We start from the raw sequence: 22,003 nt of genomic DNA, 5'->3' as shown, positions 1-22,003 counted from the left end.
TTGGCCTAGACCTTCTTTCACAAGGTCAAAATCAAGGTGTTGGAAGGGCTAAGTTCCTTTCTAGAGTCTGGAAATGAATCCACTTCCAAGTTCATTTGGGTTGTTGGCCAAATTCTGTTTTATGGGATCGTAGGACAGATACCCCTCTTTCCTTGCTGGCTGTCAGCCAGAGGCCACACATACTTCCGGAGGCCTCTCCCTGGTCCTTGGCTGTTACCCCCTCTACCTCAGAGCAGTAATAAGTAGCACATGAAGTCCTTCTTGTGCTTGGAGTCTAATTTCTTTTGCCACATCTTTTCTGCCTCCAGTTACAGAAAGTTCTCTGCTTTTAAGGCTTCACATGATTATAATGGGCCTACCTGGATAATCCTGTCTATCTTTCCTGTCTTAAGGTCTATAACCTTAATCACATTGGCAAATTCCTTTTCACTATGTAGCATAGTACATATTCACAAATTCCAGGGATTAGGACATGGATCTCTTTGGGAGACCATTCTGCCTACCACACTGACTATAGCTATCAGGATAGGTTAGCTGATTCTGAAAATACAAACCTTTGGTTTACCAGCACAAAGGTTTATTTTTTACTCATGCAATCTTAGACTCTCCAGAGCAGCTGTTATCTATAAGGTAACTGAGTGACCCAGGCTGAGAGAGGATGTCCAATAGTGCTTCTCAAACTTTAATGTACGGAGGAGTCATCTGGGGATCTCGTTAAAGTGAAGATTCTGATTCTTCAGGCCTGAGACGGAACCTGATTCTCCAGTTCTCACACGAGTCCAGCAAATGCTGATGTTGCTGGTCCCCAAACAACCCTTTGAGGAGGGTTTCAGAACACAGTTTCCTTTGTCAGTACTACAAGGGAAGACAGAGCATGGAGACCATCAAAGTGACCTTAAATGGTTTCATCCTGAAAGTAATATACTCACTTCAACTCACATTGCAGTGGCCAAAGCTACTCACATGGTCATGCCTAGCTTCAAGGGGTTAGAAAAGTTCACTCCTCCCATATGCTCATTAGAAAAAGAAAACCAGGAATATTAGGGCAGGGCAGAAATGTAACGTGTGTGCATAGACAAGACACACTGTCACACCACTTTGGCCTCATCATTGTTTTCTTCTATGCCTACCCGCTTTAGGGTCCAACTTTTTCTTTCTGAACCACATCCTATATTAATTATTTTAGTGAAAGTCTGTGGGTGGTAAACTCTCTTGTCGTTGTACATAAGAACATGTTTTGATTTTGCCTACACTCTTGATTGATAGATGAAAGTACCAAATTCTACGCTGACAATTATTTTCCAGAACCACTCTGAAGATACTTAGCTCATTACCTTCTGGACTCTTCTGACTGAGAAGCTTCTGCCATTAATCTAATTTTCATTCCTTTGTGGGTCACCTGCTGTTTCTCTGATAGCTTTTATGTTGGAAAGCTAATGATGTTGACTATGATATGTTTGGGTATGTATTCTTATTTTTCCTGTCCAGCAGGTTCACTACAATTCTAGTCTGAGGACTCTTGTCTTTTTTCCTTTCTGGAATATTCTAAATGTCATTCCCTCCATTCTCTTCTTTGGAAACTCCTTTTACATGCATGTTGGAAGCTTTTATTCACTGTCTATCTCTCTTAAGGTCTCTTTCATATCATGTTTCTCTGGAATTTTGAGCTGTATTTTGGATAAATTTTTAATTGCTATCTTCAAATTCACTGCTTTTCTCTTTGCAACCAGTCTAGAATTTATCTTATCTCTTGAGATTTTTATTTCAATTACTACATTTTTTTATTGCAAAATTTCTAATAGTTTTTTTCTTTATCCATCTATATATTTCTTCATTTCTACCTAGTTTTCCTCTCTCATTTACTGTTTATTTTTAATGGTTACTTCTCAATGAGTTTCTTTTAAACACACAGCCAATTGTCAATACTCGTGGTAGTTACGTTCTATAAAGTTGACACAAACACTGAATTGGTGAATTGTGAACCGCTGCTCCTAGGAGAAATACAGTTCCTGTGTGTTACTGGTCACAACACTTTAGTCAACAGAGCAATAAGTAGCCTTGCATTATGTGTGTTTCTATTTAAAGACATCTTATTTAAAATACATTGATGATTCATTAACATTGAACTCACAGCCAACAGCACTCTGAAAACTGAAGAAAGCTTATCTAACAGACTCTTTTCCTCCATAAGCACTTCCCAGCCTTCTTGAGCTTAGAAACACTAGGCAGCACTTCAGCTGGGGTTATTTTAAACAGTGAAATCACCAACAAAAAAGCACAAAGATGGGAAACGCTTGGCGCTAAATAGACTAAATAGAAAGGAACACCTGTTTACGGTCCGAGAGCCGAAACAATAAGGCAGCATATCACCTTGTTCCACCTCAGCTGGGAACGTGCTCCTTGGGCAACTCAAAATTTGGGTCCCTCTGCGCATGTCTGCGAATGACTAAGGATAGATGGACTTCAGAAAACTGGTGAATTCACAATGACTGGAACCCACAAATAATGAGGATCGACTGTACCCATTTTAAAGTTTTTGTCAAACTGTTTCAGATACTTTTATCTGGAGTGAATGTTAATTTTGTTGGCATTCTTGGTACTGTATTTCTTGCACGTGCTTTGGAATTTTTCTTTGTAGGCTTATTTTTAACGGAATGATTTGGCTTTTCTTTTTTTCCTCTCCATCCTTGTATCTTCTAATAGTTTCGTGATTATGTCCACATGGTTCACACAGCCCCCAGTTCAGAATCTCAAAACTTGTATTTTGGGTTTTAATCCATAATGAGGAAATTGAAAGTCCATCACAGAGCTAAAGTGTAGTTTGGTAGGTGCAGTCCGTGAAGTCCAACAGTCTCTTATCAACGTCCACCAGCCTTTCTAGACTCACAGTTTCAGATAAGCACTCGTCCCAAGCAATAGGTCATGATACTTTTTAAAAATATTCTTTAATTCTCTCCACAGACATGTCCTCCAAACTCCTGACACGGAGTTCTCTAGCTGGCTTTGGTGCCCCTTACTCTATAAAATAAGTTCAGTCCCTGTTATCCCACAGGAGTTGAACTACTGCTAATCTTTGCTGACTTCCAGTCACGGAGCCAAAAAGCCTTTGATATCAGCCCTGTTCACCATCTTGCATTTTGCTTCACTTTTGGTCCATGGACATTTTGATCTTGCTTTTGAACCTGGCTATGCCATTGCTTTATCACTTTATATTTTATCTGACATTGCTGCTTGTTTGGAAATGGAAGGAATAACAGATTGATTAGAAGCCCGCTTAGCTCTTTCCTTATACTTTTTTTTCTTTTACAACTTACCTTATTCTACATAGGATTAGAAATATCTGCATTTGTGTCTTTTTGGTCTTCCTGCCTCCAATTTCAACACATTTGAAAATAGAAACTGTCTCACATAAATCAAGTATTTGCACGCTTAGCAACCTATGCCTGGCAGCTTATTTAGTTTCATTCCACGAGGCACTCTGCCAGGGGATGAGCTGCAGTAGTCATTTCTTCCTAAGTCTCTGTCACATTCCCACTTCAAGCTTCTATCTGGGTCGCCAGAGACCAGCATATATCTTATGCAATTCAGAAACTGGGACTTGGGAAAGTAGATTTTAAGGAGTTTGACTCAATAAATTTATATCCTCTTGACAGGTGGAGAAGCTCAAAGGGGAGGGAATTTGGTATGTTTTCAACAAGAATTTTTGGGTTTGCCTTTTCTGTTGTATTTAATTTGCACATTGAAAGTCCTTAACAGTTCATATACTTCTAGCCTTGAAGGATGATAATTGCTACAGTAAACTTATTTGGCTGTTTTCTTAAAAGGAGAAACATGTCGGAATAATGTTTGACCTTTTAAACTCTTTACATTTCCGTTTTGTTATTTGCTAAATGAGAGTTAGTCTAGATCATCTGTATAACTGATTGTGTTACGGGCTTTGGCATTGTTCAAAACACACAGCCCCACTCCTAGCATGACCTAGATAAAGTATCTAGTGTGACCTAGATAAAGTATTTCATCTCTTTAAATGGTCAAATTTCCTTATCTGTAAAATCAGGATAATATTCACTTTTCAAGGTGGTGGTGAGAATTGGAAGAATTAGGGAGTGGAAAGTCATTAGCACCATGCCTGGCACATGACAGATACCCAAACTATACTACTTTCTTTCTAATTCTACCATCCTGTAAGTCTATGACTTTGCCAGGATCCCTTTGAAGTGTATGATCAATGTTCTACTCTTTTTCAATAAGGAGGATTTGGCACACAGAGGTTAAAGCTGTATGCCCAAGGTTGTGGAGTTTGCTGGAAAATGGGGCTCAGAGCAGCTATTCTCAATCTAATAAGTCCTGACACTCTATAAAATGATGAATTCAGCCTTCAATCCTCTTCATCAGTTGAGTGATGAAGGATTTTTCTTTCCTCCAAAAGTCTATTAAGCCATTACTGTACCATTAATAATGAGACACACACCTGACAAAAGGTCCAGCTGAACTTTTTCCTTAGAAAGTTTCAATATGGCAATGGATCATGATAATACTGAAGGAAACAAATTCTGGGTTGACCAAGTAGGCCTTCTGTTCATACTAATAGCCTTAGGAAAACAGCTGCTTCACACTGTCTATTCACATTGGCACACTGTCATGAAAAGAACATGGCTGCTATATGAGGCCCTTTGATTTCTAGTCAGTCAGCATCACATGTGTGAACTAGAACTCCGTGTGTGACTCTTCAGTTCAGAAAAGCCAGCTCCTATCACTCAAAGGCCATTTACAAGTATTTCCAACACTCCTTCTGACTTCTCCATGAGACGATGCTGGCTTAGAAAAAACTAATTATGATCAACTTAGGGGAAAAGATCTCCTATGATCTTTTTTTTTTTTTTTTTTTTGCAGTACGCGGGCCTCTCACGGTTGTGGCCTCTCCCATTGCGGAGCACAGGCTCCGGACGCGCAGGCTCAGCGGCCATGGCTCATGGGCCCAGACGCTCCGCGGCATGTGGGATCTTCCCGGACCGGGGCACGAACCCGTGTCCCCTGCATCGGCAGGCAGACTCTCAACCACTGCGACACCAGGGAAGCCCTCCTATGATCTTTTAAGTATACCAGAAGGATGCCAAGGAGCAGAAGTCAGTCGTTTCAATATATTTCTCTTTATATCTTCCCCACCAAATCGGAAGCTCTTTGTATTACCGTGAGTTATGGAAAAGAGGGAAAGTGTCCTTAGCTGGAGAATTCAGCTGTTCTGGGATAAAGCGTTTAATGCTGTTGGGATGCTGTGAGCGGCTGTTTCACTAGGGCCCTGTGTTCTATAAGACCATCACTTACTTATCTTTGCCAAAAGAAGGTAAGAAGGAATTAACATTTCTTGAGTGTATTCCGTGTATTTACATGATCGCATGGATTCCTGGAAAGGAAGACTCTAAAGTGACTATTACTCTTGCTTCCACTTCATACTTGAGGAAACTGAGGCAATGGGAAATTGAAGAGCTGGCTCAACCACAAGGTGAGTAGCAGAGCCCCAAGCCTGTGTTCTCTCCATGGCATCGTGCTTATCTCACAGCACTCCTGGAGCATAAAAGGTTGAGGCAATTGTAAACAGCACTGCAATGAACATTGGGGTGTGTGTCTCTTTTGGAATTATGATTTTCTCCAGGTATATGGCCAGGAATGGGATTGCTGGATCATATGGTAGTTCTATTTTAATTTTTTAAGGAACCTCCATACTTTGCTGTACACCTGAAACTAACACAACATTGTAAATCAATTATACTCCAATATAAAATTAAATTAAATTTTTAAAAAAAGGTTGAGGAAGAGGATAAGAAGCTGAGAACACGTTAAGGAGAAAGGAAAAAGAGAGAGACTTAGGAGGGGTCCAATAAAGACATGTCAGAAAAAGCATTTAAAAAGAAAAGAAATGTGTACAGCAGTCAGGAGAAGGCCTAGGGGAGAAGGAAAGCAGAAGGGCCCAACCTACTGGGGAGGAAAAAACCCAAAAAACTTGGCTGGCTGCCTGGCAAAGAGCACGGCAGAGAGATCTATATCCACCAGATCCACCAAAGGAAGGAATCTGTGAATCATTAAAAAAAAATGTTTATTTCTTTATGCCACAAATGATAAAACAGTCAGTCATAAAATGTGAGGGTATTTTTTCCCAGAGTAAAATTACTGCAAATATTTTTAACCATTATTCTGAATGCTCAGTGTTTCACTCTTGAGAAAGGAATGGTGTGTTTTGAACCAAAATCAATCTCCAGTTATCCCCATGGCATGCTGTATACTTGCATTTAGATGAATTCATTTGCACGATGGCCAAATAAAGCTTAGTTAGCATAGGTTGGAGAGGGTCTCTGTCCTCAGAGAAACAATAAAAGTCATTGATCACTTCTTACTTCCTAAAAGTTATTTTCCTTGGTTATCTAACTTCAGCATAAACAGAACTGGGGCCCAAGTCAGGGAAACATGGATTTTTTGAAAATGTGTTCCTTAAAGAACATCCTTTTGTTTCAGCAAAGTCAATCCTTCTCAATGTTAAAAGGGAAAACACACACACTAACCACAAAGCCCTACAAGTAGTTAAGTCGCATTCTACATTTGTTCTAGCTTTGTGGTAAGCTGGACTTGTTATGGGGGATATTGATTGGTCCCCTGGGATATGTTTCTGAGAATACACAGCAATTCCAACCAAGTATTTGGCCAAAAAACAGCCAAGCTTTATCACTGCCAGAGACCTAACTGTCCAGCCTAAGGACTGGGCAGGGTATAGAAAGTCTGTTTTTCTATAGTTCCTGCAAAGGAAGGGGCATTATAATTCTGCAGTTCTGCCAGAGATGAGGTCTGATGTTTTTGTTGTAAAAGACCTGGAACCTGTTACTTAGCAAAATAACCAGAAGTTCCCCATGATACCATACAGTAAGGCTGACTTTCAGAAATTTAAGTGATCGGATTTTCACTTTTTTAAATAGTGTATTCTCCTGGAAAGGGTACTTTGCCATAGAAAGGGGGAAGTTGATTACAAAAAAAAAAAAAAGGATTGAAGGAGGGCAGAACCAACATTACTGAGTCAGGCACCAGGCTGAGTGATTTTTAAGCTATTTTCTCATGTAAAACTCCTGTGAGATGGTATTTTTTTCAGTTTCAAAAATAAATATATATCCAATGACTTTTAAAATACTTTAACCCAACCTCATTTTTGAGATAGTTTAAAATTTATACCAATCACAGAATACACGTTCACTGTAAAAAACCCCAAACTCTACAAAAGTATATAGAATAAACAAGGAAAATCCCTCTTAAACAGTTCAAATTCTCTCTCTCTGCATCACATACACACATAATGACTGTGATCAGTTTGATGTGTGTCCTTCAAGACTTATGATATGCCAGGTACATTTCAGTTTAGGGATTTTTTTTTTTAACTGACTGAGATCATGTTAAAGATATTACTCCACAACTTGCTTTATTTCACACTTACTATGTCTTGGAAGAACTTTATTATAGGTTATTACCTAGAGATCTACCCTATTCTTTTTTTTTTATTGGAGTATAATTGCTTTACAATGTTGTGTTAGTTTCTGCTGTACAATGAAGTGAATCAGCTATGTGTATACCTATATCCCCTCTCTCCTGGACCTCCTTCCCACCCCCTCCCCCATCCCACCCATCCAGGTCACCACAGAGCACCGAGCTGAGCTTCCTGTGCTTTATAGCAGGTTCCCACCAGCTATCTATTTTCCAGGACATGGAAACAACCTAAATGTCCAACGACAGATGAATGGATAAAGAAGATGTGGTACCTTATTCTTTTTAATGATTGTATAGTGGTCCATGGTATGGACATACCACAATGTATTTAATCAGCTCCCACTCCGTTTGTTTCCAATTTTTAAACTACCATAAACATCCAATTAACAGACATTCTTGGTACATATATAAGAAGGATATTTTCAAAGGTAGGAAAGCTGAGATTGAAAGAGGTTAATGAATTTTATTTGAAAGCACATAATTACTAAGTGGCAGGACTCAGAAAAGCCCGTGTACTTTCTGCTCTTCTTTGATGCTTTTAGTTCTCTGCATATGTGGGATTAAAAAGGAAGAGTGTGTCCTTTGAACCACTCTCCCCTCCCCCTCCCCACACATCCTGATGGCCTCTTAGAGTCTGCTCAGATACAAATGCCTGTGGGATCTAGAAACCAGGAGAGCGTGGCCCCAATTTCGTTATGTGAATGGATGTATATGAAGGAACAAATGAAGTCCTAATAAAGTTACTTGGAAAAGACACGTCCTACTAGACCCCAAAATGAGAGCACTTTCCTTCTCAGTGAAGATTACAGTATAAGGAAAGTTCCTGCTTTTCAGCTGGATGGATCAGTAAGGAGGGAAGTGTGGGCAGATTGGACAAGAAGCCCATTTCCTGGGTCCACTGCTGGAGAGAGCTGAGTAGTTAGCCTGGGGGAGAACCGCCCAGGAGATCCACAGTGCCCCTGGGAAGCCCCCTCTAGCAGGTGGTGAGTTTTGAGAATTTGTTAAGAAGAAATGAACATCTTTCCCTCAGAATTGCTTTACTACTTAAGACACTTCTACTTGAGGTTCAGAACTCCCTCTACTGCCTTTAAAAGATCCTTGTCTGGGGTTGACTGGCTCTGGGCCTGGGAGAAGAGGCACACACACAAAGGGGTAGTCAGAGCAGCCGGCTTTCTGTCACCCTTCTGGTCCTCTTCCAAGCAATACCTATCAGCCTAAGGGCTAAGAATGCCCCTCACAAAATAACATTTGGGGCTAAGTTCAGATTCTTCAGCACAGATAAATACCTCCTTCCACACAACATACCTTGTACTGCATCTCATAAAATGACCTGGCAGGGCCTAAACCAAGCAGGGCTACTTCAGGTGTCACCCTTCGCACACACAACTGGGCCCCAATGTCACCTCAGAAGGAATTTCCTGACAACCTCATATACAGCAGCCTCCCTCCGTCACTCTCATTACCCTGCTTTATTTCCTTCATTGTCTTTCACTATCTGAAACTGTCACACTTTTCTCTATTTACTTGTCAATCATGCTTTCTCCCATTAGAGTATAAGCTTCATGAGAACAGGGGTCTTCTCTTTCTCTGTCACTATTATACCCCAGGGCCTAGAAAAAGTGTCTGGTACATAGTAGGTCACGGTAGAAATTGCTGAATGTATTCCATTTCCATTTTCCATAACACTTTCTCATTGGAACCCATTTTCTTGAAAGGCTCAGCTCAAGTGTCACTCTATTTAGGATGTCATTCACTCATTCACTTTATGTGTTGAATGCCTACCATGTGATAGAGGTTGCCAAACCTCACCTGTTCACAGTCCTTTTAATGTCTCAGTAATCTTTTTTATGGTGCCTTTAGGCAAAGCAGAATACCTTTGGTTCCATTCATTAAGTAGTTAGGTCCAAAAAACTTAATAGGTATTTGTGTCCTAACAACTTAGTGGCCGTTGGAAAAACAATACATGTGACTTGAAAGAAAAATAATATTTTATTTCAATCATAAGTAACCATGTTTTCTTACTGGTGGGATGTATTTACCCGTTGTGGACTGCACAACTTCTCAAAGTCTGAAATCAGACTGGAAAATGCCACCCTCATTTCCTGTCCCATGTTGGTTTTCTGAAAGGACTTGCTTTTTATCAAAGCAAATGCCAACTTTCCAAAGGTAAGACATCATATAAAAAATACAACATGATGTGGTAGTTTGTACAGTGCCCATCAGATGTCAAGTACCGCTGTGTTTCCCTTGAGTATTTAAAACATCCCCCTGCAGCCCTGGGGCCTTGCTGTGCTTCCTGCACACAGTTTCAGAAGCATGGTATTTACACTTCATGCTAGGCAACTGGTGTACAGCAGTGAGAGAATCAGGCGTGGTCCTTCCGTGACCTCTTAGCATGTTGTGTTTACCTCCACACTGATAGTGTTTATCATACATTAATTCATTATGTGTTTGTGTATTTGTTTTTCCTGCTAGACTCTGGATTTCCCTGAGGACAAGTAGCCCGTTTTTTTTATAGACAGCAGCAACTCCTAAAATCCCTAATGCGGAATAAGAGCTGGGTGCTCTATAAATGTTGGTTAAATAAATGAACAAGTAAACAAGACAATGAATAAGTGAACAAGTGAACAAATGAACGGCCCTGACACACAGCACGATGTCTAATTTTCAGCTATTGAATAAGGACTTGATTATGAGAAAGTAATCCTTCTTCCTATCTTAGACATGCCTCTTGGCTGGAAAATGGCCCAACGTGCAGGCGCACTGACTCCTGAAGGTGTCGTTATTTACTACAGCATCTGTCTAGACTCTAGGGGTATTTCACGGGTCTGAATGTTATTTCAGAAAGTTAAAAGAAAATTCTGGCCAAGAAAGGCCTGTAGCAGAATGTTCTTTCCTTCCATGAGTTACTATTTGACTCTTGACATAAAGCACCAAATGTGCCCTGATTTTATGCCGTACAAAGACCTGATGAGAAAAATGAACATGGGGTCAAATGGAAATTGACCTTAGATTGACCATTAATAAACATGTGAGCGACTTTAGGAAAGCCACGAAACTTTACAACCTCAGGGATAAGAATCACTGGTTAAGATGGATGATCAAGGTCTACAGCAAAGACAGGAAACTTTGCTTCTACTGTCCACGTGGGGTCACTTCGATCTGACTCTACTTTAGTGCTGGCTGTAAATCTGTTCACTACAGTACTGCCCGTCACTAAACCAACATAGATATCTTCGTGGGTCTGCATTTAGATCCAAATCTGCTAGAGCCCAGACATAAAAGTTTTGAAGAATTACAGAATTTTAGAGCTGGAAGGGATCTTTGAAATCATTTAGTTCAACCCCCTCGTTGTTTAAGTGTAGAAACTGAGGCCCCCAAAAGTTATAAACTTGCCTAGGATCATTCTGTCCTCTCTGGCCATTATAGCTGCTGCCTTTGTCTCCTGTCAGAATGCCATCTATCTCTAGAGTGATCCTGCAGCCAAACCCATTTTTTTAAAATCGTTAAGTCCAACTCTATTTTCCCCTCCTTAAAATTCTCAGTAGTTCCCCTTTGTGCTTAAACTATAACACTTTATGACATCTAGCACGGTCTAGCCTCTGTCTACCTGCACTTTTATTTTTTTTTATCTTCTAATACTCTTCCTCTTGCACACTATACTGGGCTTTCTTCTTTGAACACACCACGTTCCTTCACTCTTCAGAGCCTCTGCACTAGCTGTTCCTCTCTCTGATCCACTCTTCCTTTGGTGTTCCCAGAGCTCATTTCTTCCTGTCATTCAAGTGTCACTCCCCAAGTGGACTTCCCCAAACTTCCAATTTGAAGTCGCCACTGATCACTTAATTCTCTGCAGAGCACTGATCACTACCTGATATTGTTTCCTTTAAGTAACTTGTCTGTCTACTGGTTTGTAATCTGGTTTCCTCCATTAGAATGAAAGCTTCAGGAGAACTAGGTTTTGGTCTTATTCACCAGTATACCCCAGTCCTGAGAACAATTCTTCTGCTCAATTATTCTTGGAATGAATGATGTTTTGTCTCCACGTGCTAAAAACGCTTTTAGTTGTTTCAACCATTCCTCAGAAGACAGAAATCCCTGCCCACTCACCTCACCCCCACTTCTGATTACTCCCCGAGAGTTTTAGAAGAGATATGGAAATGTGTTTCCCAACTGTAATCTTGCAAATGTATTTTTTTTTGAAGAACAGTAAAGTGTTGCAAAATACTGTGATAAAATCTTAATGAAGAACATGAGAGCGCCATCAGCTACCACAGGTATCTTGGCCTAAAAGGATGCTAATTGTGGTCACTGTCTCCTAAATCTCAACTCTAGCGAAGATTAAGGACAGTGACTGAAGAAACGGTTTGTAAGAAACACAGCATTTCTCTAAACACACTGAAAGTCAATTTTAAATGCCTAATTAAGATCAAGGGGTTCAGATTTGAGGCTATTTGAATAAACAGGAAGATGAGACCTAAGGAGACCTTTGTGAGGGGCCCCAGGGAAGGTCTGAGACATAGTGAGCCACTTGACTGGTTTGCCAGGTTCACACCTACTGTTTCTCCCAATGGTATCCTTAGCTTTTTCTTTCAGAAAGAGAGAGCCTTGCCACATTCCTAAAAAAGAGAAGGGACAGTCCAATGAGAAAGGTTGGATGAACTATGTCCTTATGAATGAAAATAGCCTACTTGGACCAGCCAGAAATGATGTTAGAAAGTACCATGACTCCAAGAACCATGCAAACATCATGGAAAGTTTAACTTTCTTATACTGATACACTCTGTCTATAGAGTGATTAACAATAAAACCTTAAAAGTACATGAGCTGATATTTCAGTCAAGCCAGAAAAATTGGGAATCTAAGGAGATGTTTTCTCCCCCTCTTGTTTTGGGGAACAAGAACCTAAAGAAATGTTGTGTGTAGCAAGTACAAAGAATAGAAATAGACGGTGAATCTCTGGAGAAGTGGTCCAGAAGGGCCGTAGGAAGCTGTCCAGGGATTAAGGAGTGACGCTGGAGGCTTATCTAACAAGAGGCCCTCAAGTTTTTCCCAAACAAGCATCTAAAAGGGGAATACTTAAATGAATTGTTCAGAACTTCTTAGTTTGAAAAATTGGAGTGTGATTATGAAAAGATTCTTTCTTGTGAAGTTTTTCGTTTTTTGACAATGTTGCCTCTGTCGTGGCCAAAAGCCAGAAAAAGAGCATCGAATTACTTGAAGACTCCAGGTTCTCATAAAAAATTCAGTGTCAGTTTGATTCTACAAGCTGTAAAGAGTTGGCTGGTGCTATGGGTTTTAAGTAATGTTAGGTCAGTCTTAGCCTGCATCTGTCCATGGAAACGCTCATAATGATAGCATGGGAGTTGGGGGCTGTTTCTGAAGAGCTTTAAGGAAAGAGCAGGCAGACATCCGCTCATGATGTTTTAGGCATTCATCTACTTAGGATAGTTTGGACCCATTCTACTATCCTAAAAGTTAGAAAGAAAAGGAATGGACGTTAAAGAGATTCTTTAATAACATCATGTGTTTTTCTTCATATTTCATGATTCATTTAATTAAAAAATTTTTTTGCATTGTTTGTTTTTTTGTGGCTTTGTTTTTTTCTTTTAAATTGGAGTATAGTTGATTTACAATGTTGTGTTAGTTTCAGGTGTACAGCAAAGTGACCCAGTTATACAGATATATATATATTTTTTTTTCATATTCTTTTCCCTTATAGGTTATTACAAAGTCTAGAGTAGAGTTCCCTGTGCTATACAGTAGGTCCTTGTTGGTTATCTATTTTGTATATAGTAGTGTGTATATGTTAATCCCAAATTCCTAATTTATCCCTCCCCTGCCTCCTTTCCCCTTTGGTAACCATAAGTTTGTTTTCTATGTCATGTGTTTTTAAAACCATGATATTTATATATCACTACGATAAAAGGGATCACAAAGAAAACCAAGGAGCTACAGTATATTTACATCAAATTTTTTTCTTACTATTACTACAACAAACTGTTGATACCATTTTTAAAAAATGTAAAAAGAAGCACTACAGCTATTTGATCTTTTTAATCAACAGTTGAGTGAGGTATGTGTGTGTGGTGAAGAAGACAATGCTATGGCTTGTGGCACCCAGTGTCCTATATGGAAATAGGGAAACAAACTAGGCAAAATTTTCTATTGAACAATTACTTCCACTCCCAATTATCAAGGCTTTTAGTTCCTTACGCTCTCCCTGGTCAGGCATTTAAAAATATATACTGTTCATTCATTTTAGTCTTTCTCATCTCATCTGTATTCTGGCCAGGGGTCACCTCCACTGTCCATTTTTTTTTTTTTTTTAATTTTTTATTGTAGTTGATTTACAATGTTGTGTTAGTTTCAGGCGTACAGCAATGTGAATCAGTTATAGATATACATATATCTACTCTTCTTTAGATTTTCTCATATAGATTATTACAGAACATTGAGTAGATTTCCCTGTGCTATACAGTAGGTCCTTACTAGTTATCTATTTTATTTATAGTAGTGTGTATATATTAATCCTGATTTCCTAATTTATCCCTCTGCCCCCTTTTTGCCTTTGGTAACCATAAGTTTGTTTTCTACATCTGTGACTCTATTCTGTTTTGTAAATAAGTTCATTTGTACCATTTGGATAAAGAAGATGTGGTACATGTACACAGTGGAATATCAGTCAGCCATAAAAAAGAATGAAATAATGTCATTTGCAGCAACATAGATGGACCTAGAGATTAAGTGAAGTAAGTCAGACAGAGAAAGACAAATATTATATGCTATTGCTTATATGTGGAATCCACTCTCCATTTCTCTTTTGTGCATCTCAGTATTGCCAGACTAAGTCCTAACACCCTCCTGACCACATACTCTGTAAGGGCAAGTTCTCTAACCTCAGTTGAACCCTCTCTGCTACTACTAACAGTTCTTTAATTTGGCTTTGCTGGCTTCCACTCAGTTTCCCCAGTGGCTATGCTAGGCCTTCATGCTTACTGTCCCAAGTCCAACTTCCCTCCTTCCCTTTCAGCAGAGGATTTAGAAGACTTCTCTATAGAGAACTTTGAGCTTGTTCCTCACGAGTAGCCTCAACTTGTCTCATCTTCAAAAGCTTTCTATATCCTCATCCCTTCTTTCTCGATCTGTGTCTGTTTTTTTTAAGAATAGAGTGTATGTCTTTTTCCTTTATGAAGAGTCCTTCTCTTCTTGTCACCCAATGTCTACTTTGGGACCTGTGGCATCCGGTATACCCTCACCTGCACATGTCATCAATCTCTCCCTCCAGATCAACTCATCTCTTAAGGGGTCTCTTATTTTAACAAACAAACAAAACAACATGCCCTCCCACCCTTCTGTGACTCTACAAATGATGAAGTGTCTCTGTTAACACTTTATAAGAATAACTTAGACCTATTGATTCCATTTCCTCATTAATATGCTACACCCACTGCCATCCTGATTCTATTCCTAATACACTAGAGAAACTGCTCCCCCATTGGCCTTTTTTTTTTTTCAGAATGTGACCTTCTGGCAACATTTATCCTATAGAACATCTTTAAGAATTCTCTCTTATTTCTTCTGCTACCTCTTTCATGATGCTTTTTATGGCTTATCTCTTACTATGTCCTCTTTCTTCCTGAGTACAGACATGCACCAAAGTTCCGAGGTTCCCTTCTCCCATTATTCTATTTGCTCTACCTATAAAAACTACTGCCATATCTTTAAATTCTGTATTTCTTGCTTTGTGCTTCTGTCTCTTGAGCCCCGATCTCTTTCCTCAGATCAGATCTCCCCCTAACCTAGTTGAATATAACACCTACAAGTCCAGCCTGCATATCAAACTCAACAGTGTCCCTAAATCAAATTTACTATTTTCCTCTCCGAAACCTCCTCTCAATATTCGTACTTCTGATAATGACATTCACTGCTCTTCTAGAAGATGGGTACTCATTTTGTATTCAACAAATATCTACCTCAGCCATAAAATATTACTCAGCCATAAAAAGAATGAAATAATGTCATTTGCAGCAACATGGATGGACCTAGAGATTAAGTGAGGTAAGTCAGACAGAGAAAGACAAATATTATATGTTATTGCTTATATGTGGAATCCACTCTCCATTTTTTTTTTTTTTTTTTGCATCTCAGTATTGCCAGACTAAGTCCTAACACCCTCCTTAATATATGTAAGTCAGCCATTCTAGGCACTGGGGATGAAGGAGTGGACAAGGTGAACGAGGCTCTATCCTCATGGAGTTTACATTCGAGAGTGGGAAAGCAGAACACCAACAAGTAATCAAATAAGATAAATTCTGGTAGAGATAAGACCTTTAAAAAAAAAAGTAAAATGTGGTTGATTGACTATTGTGAGGAATAGGGCCAGGCAGTGGGACCACCACATTAGATAAGGTGGACAAGGAAACCTCTTTGAGGAAATGGTACCTGAGCCGAGATCGGAATAAAGAAGATGCCCATCATGCAAATATCAAAGAAAGAGCTTTTCCAACAGAGGGATCAGGCAGTGCTAGAGCTCTAAACACGCATATGCCTCTGTTTCCTTTATTCCCATTTCAACTCATCACTCTCATTTAAATCACTTGTTAAGTTGTGCAGAGTGACCTTAACTTTGTCCTCTCCTATATCTATCTCCTCCTGGTTTCAGCCCTCATTACTTCTTGCTTTCCACCTGTTTCCTGTTCCAGTGCATCCCTCATATCACCACAGAAATAAACTTCCTAAAGTGGAACTCTACAATATCCTTCTCTCGCTCCACAATCTCTGGTGACCCTCCATTACTCACTGAACTAATACAAACTCAGAAGCTTAACATTCAAATCTGGTCATGGTGTAACCTCAAAATACCTTTCAATTCTTCTCTTCCATACCTGTAAGCACAATCCTACCCAAACTCATGTTCAGAACACACCTTCAACATTCTTGTTTCCAAAGTTGCCCATTATGTCTCCTCCATTTGGACTGGCTGTCATCCCCTCCCACCCAATCTGAGCCAGTCACAGTGCTCCTAGCCTTCTTAGCCCTACCTCAAATCACCTCCTCCTTGAAGGCCCTTCAGATTTCTCTCTGCTTTTAACCCACAAGAACTTTATTCCTTTCTTACTACGTTTGTCATATTTTGCCCTAGGATGCGGTTATGTGCACATCTGTCTTCTCTTTCTACATCCATTACCGTAAAACAGATGTTTTAAGACAGCGACCACATGCTATTTATCCTTGTAGTAGTGCCGTGCCTCACACAGTTGGCATTGAATAGTATTTGCTAAACAAATGAATTTGGCAAATCTGAGTTTGATTAACGGATATTTATTTCATGATGCCCAAGTGGTTTCCCTTTTATCATTCCTCTTATTTGTTCTCAAGAGACATGGATGTGAAAAGCCAGAAAGCAGAGAGGAAACAGAGAGATTCCTTATTCTGAAGTTTCAATCTGGCCAAATGATTAAAAGTTTGTATTGAGGAACATTAAAAATACCTATTTTTTTTGATGTGAATAATCCATACACTGTGAAATAACTCTTGCTGAAATACTACTTGGTTGATTTCTGCTCAGGATACATGAAACTCCTTAGCATTAGTCAGTGCTTAAAAAAATACCTTATCACCTGGGCTCCTTGGTGGGGCTAATGGTGGACTCTGGGAGGGCTCATGCCAAGAAGTACTTCCCAGAACTTCTACTGCCACTGTCCTTGTCCTCACGATGAGACACAACCACCCCCTGACTCTGCAGGAGACCCTCCATTACTACCAGGATAGCCTCATCCACCAGAGGGGAGAGAGCAGAAGCAAGAAGAACTACAATCCTGCAGCCTGTGGAACAAAAACCACATTCACAGAAACATAGACAAGATGAAAAGGCAGAGAGCTATGTACCAGATGAAGGAACAAGATAAAACAAAGAAAACACAACTAAATGAAGTGGAGATAGGCAACCTTCCAGAAAAAGAATTCAGAATAATGATAGTGAAGATGATCCAGGACCTTGGAAAAAGAATAAAGATCGAGAAGATGCAAGAAATGTTTAACAAAGATCTAGAAGAATTAAAGAACACACAAACAGAGAACAGTAGTACAATAACTGAAATGAAAACTACACTAGAAGGAATCAATAGCAGAATAACTGAGGCAGAGGAACGGATAAGTGACCCGGAAGACAGAATAGTGGAATTCACTGCTGCAGAACAGAATAAAGAAAAAAGAACGAAAAGAAATGAAGATGAAGACAGCCTAAGAGAGACCTCTGGGACAACATTAAACGCAACAACATTCACATTATAGGGAAAGGAGGAGAAGGAGAAGGAGAAGGAGAAGGAGGAGAAGGAGAAGGAGAAGAAGGAGAAGAGAGAGAGAAAGGACCAGAGAAAATATTTAAAGAGATTACAGTCGAAAATCTCCCTAACATGGGAAAGGAAATAGCCACCCAAGTCCAGGAAGCGCAGAGAATCCCACACGATAAACTCAAGGAGAAACACGCTGAGCCACATAATAATCAAACTGATGAAAAATAAAGACAAAGAAAAATTATTGAAAGCAGCAAAGAAAAACGGCAAATAACATACAAGGGAGCTCCCATAAGGTTAACAGCGGATTTCTCAGCAGAAACTCTACAAGCCAGAAGGGAGTGGCATGATATACTTAAAGGGATGAAAGTGAAGAACCTACAACCAAAATTACACTACCTGGCAAGGATCTCATTCAGATTCAATGGAGAAATCAAAAGCTTCAAAGACAAGCGAAAGATAAGAGAATTCAGCACCATAAAACCAACTCTACAACAAATGCTAAAGGAACTTCTCTAAGTGGGAAATACAAGAGAAGAAAAGGACCTAAAAAAACAAACCCAAAACAATTAAGAAAATGGTCATAGGAACATACGTATCGATAATTACCCTAAAGGTGAATGGATTAAATGCTCCAACCAAAAGACACAGGCTTGCTGAAAGGACACAAAAACAAGACCCATATATATGCCATCTACAAGAGACCCACTTCAGACCTAGGGACACATACAGACTGAAAGTGAGGGGATGGAAAAAGATATTCCATGCAAATGGATATCAAAAGAAAGCTGGAGTAGCAATACTCATATTAGATAAAATAGACTTTAAAATAAAGAATGTTACAAGAGACAAGGAAGGACACTACATAACGATCAGGGGATCAGTCCAAGGAGAAGATATAACAATTATAGATATATATGCACCCAACATAGGAGCACCTCAATACATAAGGCAACTGCTAACAGCTCGAAAACAGGAAATCAACAGTAACAAATTAATAGTGGGGGACTTTAACACCTCACTTAAACTAATGGACAGATCATCCAAAATGAAAATAAATAAGGAAATAGAAGCTTTAAATGACACAATAGACCAGATAGATTTAATCGATATTTACAAGACATTCCACCCGAAACAGCAGATTACACTTTATTCGCAAGAGCACACAGAACATTCTCCAGGATAGATCACATCTTGGGTCACAAATCAAGCCTCATTAAATTTAAGAAAATTGAAATCATATCAAGCATCTTTTCTGACCACAATACTATGAGATTAGAAATAAATTACAGGGAATGAAACATAAAAAACACAAACACATGGAGGCTAAACAATACGTTACTAAATAACCAAGTGATCAGTGAAGAAATCAAAGACAAAATCAAAAACTACCTAGAGACAAATGCCAATGAAAACACGATGATCCAAAACCTATGGGATGCAGCAAAAGCAGTTCTAAGAGGGAAGTTTGTAGCTTTACAAGGCTACCCCAAAAGTCAAGAAAAATCTCAAATAAATAATGTAAGCTCACACCTAAACACTAGAGAAAGAAGAACAAACAAAACCCAAAGCTAGCAGAAGGACAGAAATCATAAAGATCAGAGCACAAAAAAATGAAATAGAAACAAAGAAAACAATAGCAAAGATCAGTAAAACTAAAAGCTGGTTCTTTGAGAAGATAAACAAAATTGATAATCCATTAGCCAGACTCATCAAGAAAAAGAGGGAGAGGACTGAAATCAATTAAATTAGAAATGAAAAAGGAGAAGTTACAACAGACACCGCAGAAATACAAAGCATCCTAACAGACTACTACAAGCAACTCTATGCCAATAAAATGGACATCCTGGAAGAAATGGACAATTCTTAGAAAGGTATAACCTTCCAAGACTGAACAAGGAAGAAATAGAAAATATGAACAGACCAATCACAAGTAATGAAATTGAAACTGTGATTAAAAATCTTCCAACAAACAGAAGTCCAGGACCAGACGGCTTCACAGGTGAATTCTATCAAACATTTAGAGAAGAGCTAACACGCATCCTTCTCAAACTCTTCCCAAAAACTGCGGAGGAAGGAACACTCCCAAACTCAATCTATGAGGCCACCATCACCCTGACACCAAAACCAGACAAAGATACTACAAAAAAAGAAAATTACAGACCAATATCACCAATGAATATAGATGCAAAAATCCTCAACAAAATACCAGCAAACAGAATACAACAACACATTAAAAAGATCACACACCATGATCAAGTGGGATTTTTCCCAGGGATGCAAGTATTCTTCAATATATGCAAGTCAATCAATGTAATACACCATATTAACAAATTGAAGGAGAAAAACCATATGATCATCTCAACAGATGCAGAAAAAGCTTTCGACAAAATTCAACACCCATTTATTATAAAAACCCTACAGAAAGCAGGCATAGGTGGAACTTACCTCAACATAATAAAGGCCATATATGACAAACCCACAACCAACATCATTCGCAATAGTGAAAAACTGAAACAATTTCCACTAAGACCAGGAATAAGACAAGGATGTCCACTCTCACCACTATTATTCAACATAGTTTTGGAAGTCCTAGCCACGGCAATCAGAGAAGAAACAGAAATAAAAGGAATCCAAATTGGAAAAGAAGAATTAAAACTGTCACTGTTTGCAGATGACATGATACTATACATAGAGAATCCTAAAGATGCTACCAGAAAACTACTAGAGCTAATCAATGAATCCGGTAAAGTAGCAGGATACAAAGTTAATGCACAGAAATTTCTTGCATTCCTATACACTAACAATGAAAATCTGAAAGAGAAATTCAGGAAACACTTCCATTTACCACTGCAACAAAAAGAATAAAATACCTAGGAATAAACCTACCTAAGGAGACAAAAGACCTGTATGCAGAAAACTATAAGACAATGATGAAAGTAATTAAAGGTGACACAAACAGATGGAGAGAAATACCATGTTCTTGGATTGGAAGAATCAATATTGTGAAAATGACAATACTCCCCAAAGCAATCGACAGATTCAGTGCCAACCCTATCAAACTACCAATGGCATTTTTCACAGAACTAGAACAAAACATTTTACAATTTGTATGGAGACACAAAAGACACCGAATAGCCAAAGCAGTCTTGAGGGAAAAGAGCGGAGCTGGAGGAATCAGACTCCCTGACTTCAGACTGTACTACAAAGCTACAGTAATCAAGACTATATGGTACTGTCAGTAAAACAGAAATATAGATCAATGGAAAGAGATAGAAAGCCCAGATATAAACCCACACACCCATGGTCAGCTAATCTATGACAAAGGAGGCAATGATATACAATGGAGAAAAGACACAGTCTCTTCAATAAGTGGTGCTGGGAAAACTGGACAGCTACATGTAAAAGAATGAAAATAGAACACTCCGTAACACCATACACAAAAATAAACTCAAAGTGGATTAGAGACCTAAATGTAAGACCAGACACTATAAATCTCTTGGAGGAAAACATAGGTGAACACTCTTTGACATAAATCACAGTAAGATCTTTTTTGATCCACCTCCTAGAGTAATGGAAATAGAAACAAAAATAAACAAATGGGACTTAATGAAACTTAAAAGCTCTTGCACAGCAAAGGAAACCATAAACAAGAAGAAAAGACAACCCTCAGAATGGGAGAAAATATTCGCAAATGAATCAACAGACAAAGGGTTAATCTCCAAAATATATAAACAGCTCATGCAGCTCAATATTAAAAAAACAAACAACCCAATCCAGAAATGGGCAGAAGACCTAAACAGACATTTCTCCAAAGAAGACATTAAAATGGCTAAGAAGCACATGAAAAGCTGCTCAACATCACTAATTATTAGAGAAATGCAAATCAAAACTACAGTGAGGTATCACCTCACACCAGTTAGAACGGGCATCATCAGAAAATCTACAAACAACTAATGCTGGAGAGGGTGTGGAGAAAAGGGAACCCTCTTGCACTGTTGGTGGGATACAGCCACTATGGAGAACAGTATGGAGGTTCCTTAAAAAACTAAAAACAGAATTACCATATGACCTTGTAATCCCACTACTGGGCATATACCCAGAGAAAACCATAATTCAAAAAGACACAGGCACCCCAATGTTCATTGCAGCAGTATTTACAATAGCCAGGTCATGGAAGC

At 39.0% G+C, this 22,003-nt stretch overlaps 1 protein-coding gene across 1 annotated transcript in view; it reads right to left on the bottom strand.

Annotated features, from left to right (window-relative positions):
* Positions 1-22,003, bottom strand: part of ADAMTSL1 (ADAMTS like 1) — a 480,443-nt gene that overhangs the window by 397,111 nt on the left and 61,329 nt on the right. The gene's annotated exons all lie outside the window — the stretch shown is intronic.

This window comes from Phocoena sinus, chromosome 6 (assembly GCF_008692025.1).
Source record: "Phocoena sinus isolate mPhoSin1 chromosome 6, mPhoSin1.pri, whole genome shotgun sequence".
Lineage (NCBI taxonomy): Eukaryota > Metazoa > Chordata > Mammalia > Artiodactyla > Phocoenidae > Phocoena > Phocoena sinus.
Note: the sequence above shows the minus strand (reverse complement) of the source record. Positions and strands in the feature narration are given on the sequence as shown.